Source organism: Zeugodacus cucurbitae, chromosome 3, assembly GCF_028554725.1.
Source record: "Zeugodacus cucurbitae isolate PBARC_wt_2022May chromosome 3, idZeuCucr1.2, whole genome shotgun sequence".
NCBI lineage: Eukaryota > Metazoa > Arthropoda > Insecta > Diptera > Tephritidae > Zeugodacus > Zeugodacus cucurbitae.
In genome coordinates this window covers 9,585,955-9,592,201 of record NC_071668.1, presented here as the reverse complement: position 1 = coordinate 9,592,201, position 6,247 = coordinate 9,585,955, and the positions used below count along the sequence as shown (strand labels likewise).

Genomic DNA, 6,247 nt, shown 5'->3' with positions numbered 1-6,247 from the left:
GAAAAACAATTGTCCAAGCAAAAGATTAATATGAGAAAAACAAATTCTTTAAAATTTCAACAGCAGGATTTCCAAGATTTATTATCCATTAGGAAATTACTATGCAAATATTTAAAATCACTATTGCAACATCATTTCATTTTATTCACCTGGATTTAATTCAAATAAATTGCATGAAGACGACTAATCTTCAAATACATATATATTTATATATAAACATACATTTATATATTCAGAAAAATATTTGTTTCTGTAAGTTCTAGTATTTATAAATGCATTTCGAAATGCGACAATTTCACAAATATTTATTTCACTTACTTAAGTATGTATGTACATATTTCCAAATATCTTTGCGGTGGAATTTTTAATTGCCTTGAGCAAAATCACAAATCAAATGGCGCGTCAACTGCTGAGCCCAAAATAAATTCTCAGCCAGTACTGATGTTGAGTGTTGTTCATAAATTAAATGAAACCAATTAACTACAACAATAACAACAACGAGAATACAACAAAGATAAGATGCTTGCACAACAATTACACGCAACAACTTAATGACAGATTTAGTGCGGTTAGAAGAGACAAGAAAGACAACCGAGGAATTTATAGAATAGCAACAGAGTGGCTTTGTGCAACGTCGATCGTGTCAAGCTGTACAGAAAATGGTGCTCTTTCATGCTACGCGTCAGAAATCAATGAAAGCGGCGACGAAATTATATAATTTGGGTTTCAAATTGCTGTCACATCCAAAAGATCTGACCTTTAGAGACCTTTTTCATGCTCTTAGATACCAAGCGCAATCTCGCTGGAAAGAAAGTCCTTGCTGCAATGAAGTAGTAATTGCCGCGAGTGGGGTATATTCTGAAATTTTTTACTACAACAATGTTAATGAAAAAATGATACGATCGGGTTATTAGTCTTGTTAACAGCTTTATTCTCATTATTTATACATATCTCTAAATGTAAAAAAATCTATATGAACCTGAATAATCCTCTATATACCTATAGTTAAGGTTTCTCTTTTATAACATGCTTCTATACTCTGCGAGTCTTCTTCTATTGATAATATTATTTTTGAATTTTCTTTTCAGTTTAAAATACATTAAACCGATGTCATTCATACGGATGATAGATTTCCTAGACTCTTATGCCGGTACATTGCCTTTTCCAACGTCAATCGGATCCAAGTAGTTAAGCTAAATCCATCCAAGTAATTATGCTTCAAGTCAAACGATATTCAGTAAAAGTTTTCTGGTTCATCTCATCTAAGAAGGTAAGATTAAGTAGAGAATCAGTTTACGCAGACAAAAATCTGTTTAAATTGAAAGATATCTGGTAACTTACCAGTCAACCGAGCACATGCAATTGCTCACGGATTTATTTCAATCGAAAAAATGTCTTTTCTTAGAGCGAAAGCTGTCTTCGTTCTGATGACGACAAGACATTGGATGCAATTTAGGAAATGTGTGAACATTGGTTCTGCTTTACATTCAATTCCTTGGCTATTATTATAATACATTAGATCAAAATATATCCTCAACCACATAAATAGTTTAGTAGTCCATACTTACCTTATTTGTTACTTTAAAACCAGTTAATTTAAAACCAACTCTTAAAAATTCTTCGAAAATAATGTACAACTTGTTTGGTGTTAGTCCTCAACTAGTTGCTTTGAAACTAGTTACATCCCAGTTCTTATATTGTCTTTTTATATTAAATTTTGATAAAATTCATTTTATCGTACAATAAATTTAATTGCGAAATATTACTATTTGGCTGCCCTGCTCTCGGTTTTGGTATAAAATCTTCAGTATTACTGCTTTCATACAACCTTTGAATTGAAACGCATTTTCGTTGTTGGTTTCCAATCGACGAAGGTGAACACAAGACAGAACCTACAATTGATGCAGTTATTAATTGTCAGCTCATCATTAGAATACACATATTACATATTAATACTTACAAGTGTATGTATGTTTGTATATACAAAGTCAAATGTTACTGCTTGACCTTGCTGTCTGCTATCACCTTGTGTACGCATATATGTAAAGCTGATCCCCATGTAAGCAAAAAACAAAATCAACGAAGTCGTCCGAAATGTATCATTGCTGCACCGCCCTGAAGTACCAGGCGCACATGACTGCTGGCGATCAGCAATAGCAAGTAAACACCGATTACAATTCAAGCTTCGCTGCTGTATGTGCATAGCATTGCAATAAGAAATATTATTACTAGTTTCGATTACCATTTCGTTTCTTAGTAAACAACACTAATAGAAACAGCTAATCGCATTCCTTTATAATGATTGCCAAATGTGGAATATTTTAGCATTAAATAAAATAAAATTTCAATTGAATATGAAAATATTAATATAAACGGCAAAGTATAATAATAATAATTGAATAATGTTTTCACTCGCTTAAAATAATTATAGTATATTATCAACTATTTTTTACAACCTTAAATTCATTTTAAATTTTTATAAGGGTAAAATAAGGATTTATAAGAATAAAAATTTAAAATTACAAAAATCTTTCGTATAATATTTATTATTTGGCAATTCTGTTTTTATATCACATACTTACATACCCTTACATACACTAAATGCCTTTTTTGCTCTATTTATATTTACTTAGGCACGTCGTGGTATTTGAAACAAAGCAACAAAGCTTAGCCAGCTGCATATTTGTAATTGCCGAAGGCTCTGATGTAAATTAGCAACAATGCAATGTCAGCAAAGATCAGCAGCCTACTATGCCTACCAATGCTGCTTATGCGCGCCTTGTAGTACAGTGAGTCATAGATTTTTAATTTATTTAATGTATTTCTTTTTTGGTTTTTAATACACAGGATAATAAACAATTTGCAAACAACGTGGGATTTAAATAATAACTATAATTATTGGCATATCGCATGTGTATAGTGCCTGCTGATGTTTATTGACTACTTAATTTTTATGAACGCCTGATAGTTCTGCAATAAATAAGCAATTTTTTATTACATTTTTAAATTATTGGTAATTAACAACAATTTTATTAAAATTAATTACAAATACTTTTATTCGAGGGAGAGAGAGAGTTCTAAATTAGTTTAATAAAATACATTTTAAATTTAATAAATAAATTATTATTTCTATACTAAAATCCAAACATTTTAATGTTGATTTACTTATCACTTGGCAATCATTGTATATAAAGGAATGCGATTAGCTGTTTGTGTTGTTTACTAAGAAACGAAATGGTAATTGAAACTAATAAGAATATTTTGTTATTGCAATGCTATGCACTTACAGCAGCGAAACTTGAATTGTAATCGGTGTTTACTTGCTGCTGCTGATCGCCAGCAGTCATGTGCGCCTGGTACTTCAGGGCGGTGCAGCAATGATAAATTTCGGACGGTGTTGATGATTTTGTTCGTTCGCTTACGGGTGCATCTAATTTAATTTTTAAGCTTAAAATTTGGAATAATTTGGCAAAATAAATAAATAAATAAATTTAATTGAAGGTAATGTTTGTACCTAATTGCGCTGTATTAGCTCAGATCAGTTGGTACAATTCATGCTCCGGCTAAGGTGTTGTGTATATTACTTGCTTTTACCAGGCACTCTACTTTACTTCAAGAACACCTAGTAATGTAAAATATTTTGTATCCTGTATTTAATATTAAATATTAATATTTAATTAATATTTTTTACCTAAATAATTCAGATAGGAGGATGAAAAAATAAAAACCACAATAATTTGTTTGCACAAGCAGTTCATTAGCAATTTATTTGGCATTTTAATAATAATTTCTATATTTTGTTCGTCCTCATTACAGGGGGTCAGCTCTAATAATTTTTTGTTAATAAAGTTTTTTTATTTTTAAATAAAATTAACTAAATACAAATTTTTCATACAATCACCCTGTCATTGCAAATATAAATTGTTGTTGTTTTTTTTTTATTCCCCATATAAATTTGACATAATAAATTAATATTAGGCAACCCTCGCTTGCATAGAAAGGAATGCAGGTCCCGTTTGCTGTGTTAGTATGTTTACAATAGAGACAATGTGGGAAAATCGAAACGAGCTTTTGTTGTTTCCTACATTTAATGCATTGGATGACCACACCTACGAGCTTTTGTTGTTTCCTACATTTAATGCATTGGATGACCACACCTACGAGCTTTTGTCGTTGCCCAAATTTAGTTTCGTGACGTCACACACCTGGTTGCTTGCTGCCTTCTGAGCAATTATGTTCGCCTGGTGCATCACGGCGCAGCAAGTATATTAAATTTTCGTCGTTTTCGCTGTTTTTTTTTTATTTTGTGACAGGGCGACCCGCAGTAAAATATTTTTTGTCCTTAAACTTTTTTGTAATTTTTATATAAATATTAAAATTTATTAATTATTTATTATTTTTATTAATTACCAGAGTTATCTTATTTCATTACAGGGGGACTCGCTGTAAAATATATGTTCACCATAAACTTTTTAGAATTTCTATATAAATTAACTAAAATATTTTTCATACAATCACCCTGTCTAAGCGCACTTAATTTGTTGTTATCATAAAAAATATCGCTACTGCGGTGTCATGTATGTTGCCTATTGTTTATCATGAGCGCCTGGTAGTTCAGCGATCAGCTCAAAGCGTTGTTGTTGTTCACTGTGTAAATATTTCAATAATTAATTCATATTTGGCAACCCTCGTTTGTATCGAAAGGAATGCAAGTCCCGTTTGCTATGTTGGTATGTTTACTATAGAGACAATGTGGTATAAACGAAACGATCATTTGTTGTTGCCTACATTTAATGCATTGGATGACCACACCTACGAGCTTTTGTTGTTTCCTACATTTAATGCATTGGATGACCACACCTACGTGCTTTTGTTGATGCCCAAATTTATTGTCGTGACGTCACACACCTGGTTGCTTGCTGCCTTCTGAGCAATTATGTTCGCCTGGTGCATCACGGCGCAGCAAACATATTAAATTTTCGTCGTTTTCGCTGATTTTTTTTTATTTTGTGACAGGGCGACCCGCAGTAAAATATTTTTTGCCCTAAAACTTTTTTTTAATTTTTATATAAATATTAAAATTTATTAAATTTTATATAATTTTTTATTAATTACCAGAGTTATCTTATTTCATTACAGGGGGACTCGCTGTAAAATATATGTTTACCATAAACTCTTCAGAATTTCTATATAAATTAACTAAAATATTTTTCATACAATCACCCTGTCAAATTTGCTGTTGTCATAAAAAATATCGCTACTGCGGTGTCATGTATGTTGCCTATTGTTTATCATGAGCGCCTGGTAGTTCAGCGATCAGCTCAAAGCGTTGTTGTTGTTCACTGTGTAAATATTTCAATAATTAATTCATATTTGGCAACCCTCGTTTGTATCGAAAGGAATGCAAGTCCCGTTTGCTATGTTGGTATGTTTACTATAGAGACAATGTGGGAAAATCGAAACGATCATTTGTTGTTGCCTACATTTAATGCAGTGGGTGACGACACCTACGTGCTTTTGTTGACGCCCAAATTTATTGTCGTGACGTCACACACCTGGTTGCTTGCTGCCTTCTGAGCAATTATGTTCGCCTGGTGCATCACGGCGCAGCAAACATATTAAATTTTCGTCGTTTTCGCTGATTTTTTTTATTTTGTGACAGGGCGACCCGCAGTAAAATACTTTTTGTCTTTAAACTTTTTAGAAATTATAAATAATTTAACTAAATAAATATGTTTCGTATTTGTTGTTTTCTCTGTAATAATTTAATATTTGGCAACCCTCGCTTGCATAGAAAGGAATGTGGGTGTCGTTTGATGTGTTTATATGTTTACTGCGAGACAACGAGGTATAAACGAAACGTGCATTTGTTGTTGCCTAGATTTAATGCAGTGGGTGACCACACCTACGAGCATTTGTTGTTGCCCAATTTTAGTTTCGTGACGTCACCCACCGGCTGCTTGCTGCCTTCTGAGCAATTATGATCGCCTGGTGCATCACGGCGCAGCAAGCATATTAAATTTTCGTCGTTTTCGCTGATGTTTTTATTTTATTACAGGGTGACTCACTGGAAATATTTTTCGTCCTTAACCTTAAATTAAATCTAAATAATTTAACTAAATAAATATGCGAAAAATGCATTTTTTTGCTTGTGTGAGTACGTTGTGTGTGTACTGCGTCATATTTTTATCCCTTGAACAAAAAATGCTTTAAATTTAATTATTTTTTACTTACATGATTCAGATAG

At 32.1% G+C, this 6,247-nt stretch overlaps 2 long non-coding RNA genes across 2 annotated transcripts; one reads left to right on the top strand and one right to left on the bottom strand.

The window, feature by feature from the left end:
- Nucleotides 1-907: 907 nt before the first annotated feature.
- Nucleotides 908-2,218, bottom strand: LOC105210888 (uncharacterized). The gene is made up of 4 exons (XR_851656.3): nt 1,961-2,218; nt 1,569-1,892; nt 1,342-1,499; nt 908-1,262 (listed from the first exon to the last, which is right to left on the bottom strand). It is a non-coding gene; the product is annotated as an uncharacterized LOC105210888 (long non-coding RNA).
- Nucleotides 1,129-3,067, top strand: LOC114803782 (uncharacterized). The gene is made up of 3 exons (XR_003752201.2): nt 1,129-1,270; nt 2,634-2,789; nt 2,848-3,067. It is a non-coding gene; the product is annotated as an uncharacterized LOC114803782 (long non-coding RNA).
- The last annotated feature ends 3,180 nt before the right edge of the window (nt 3,068-6,247 follow it).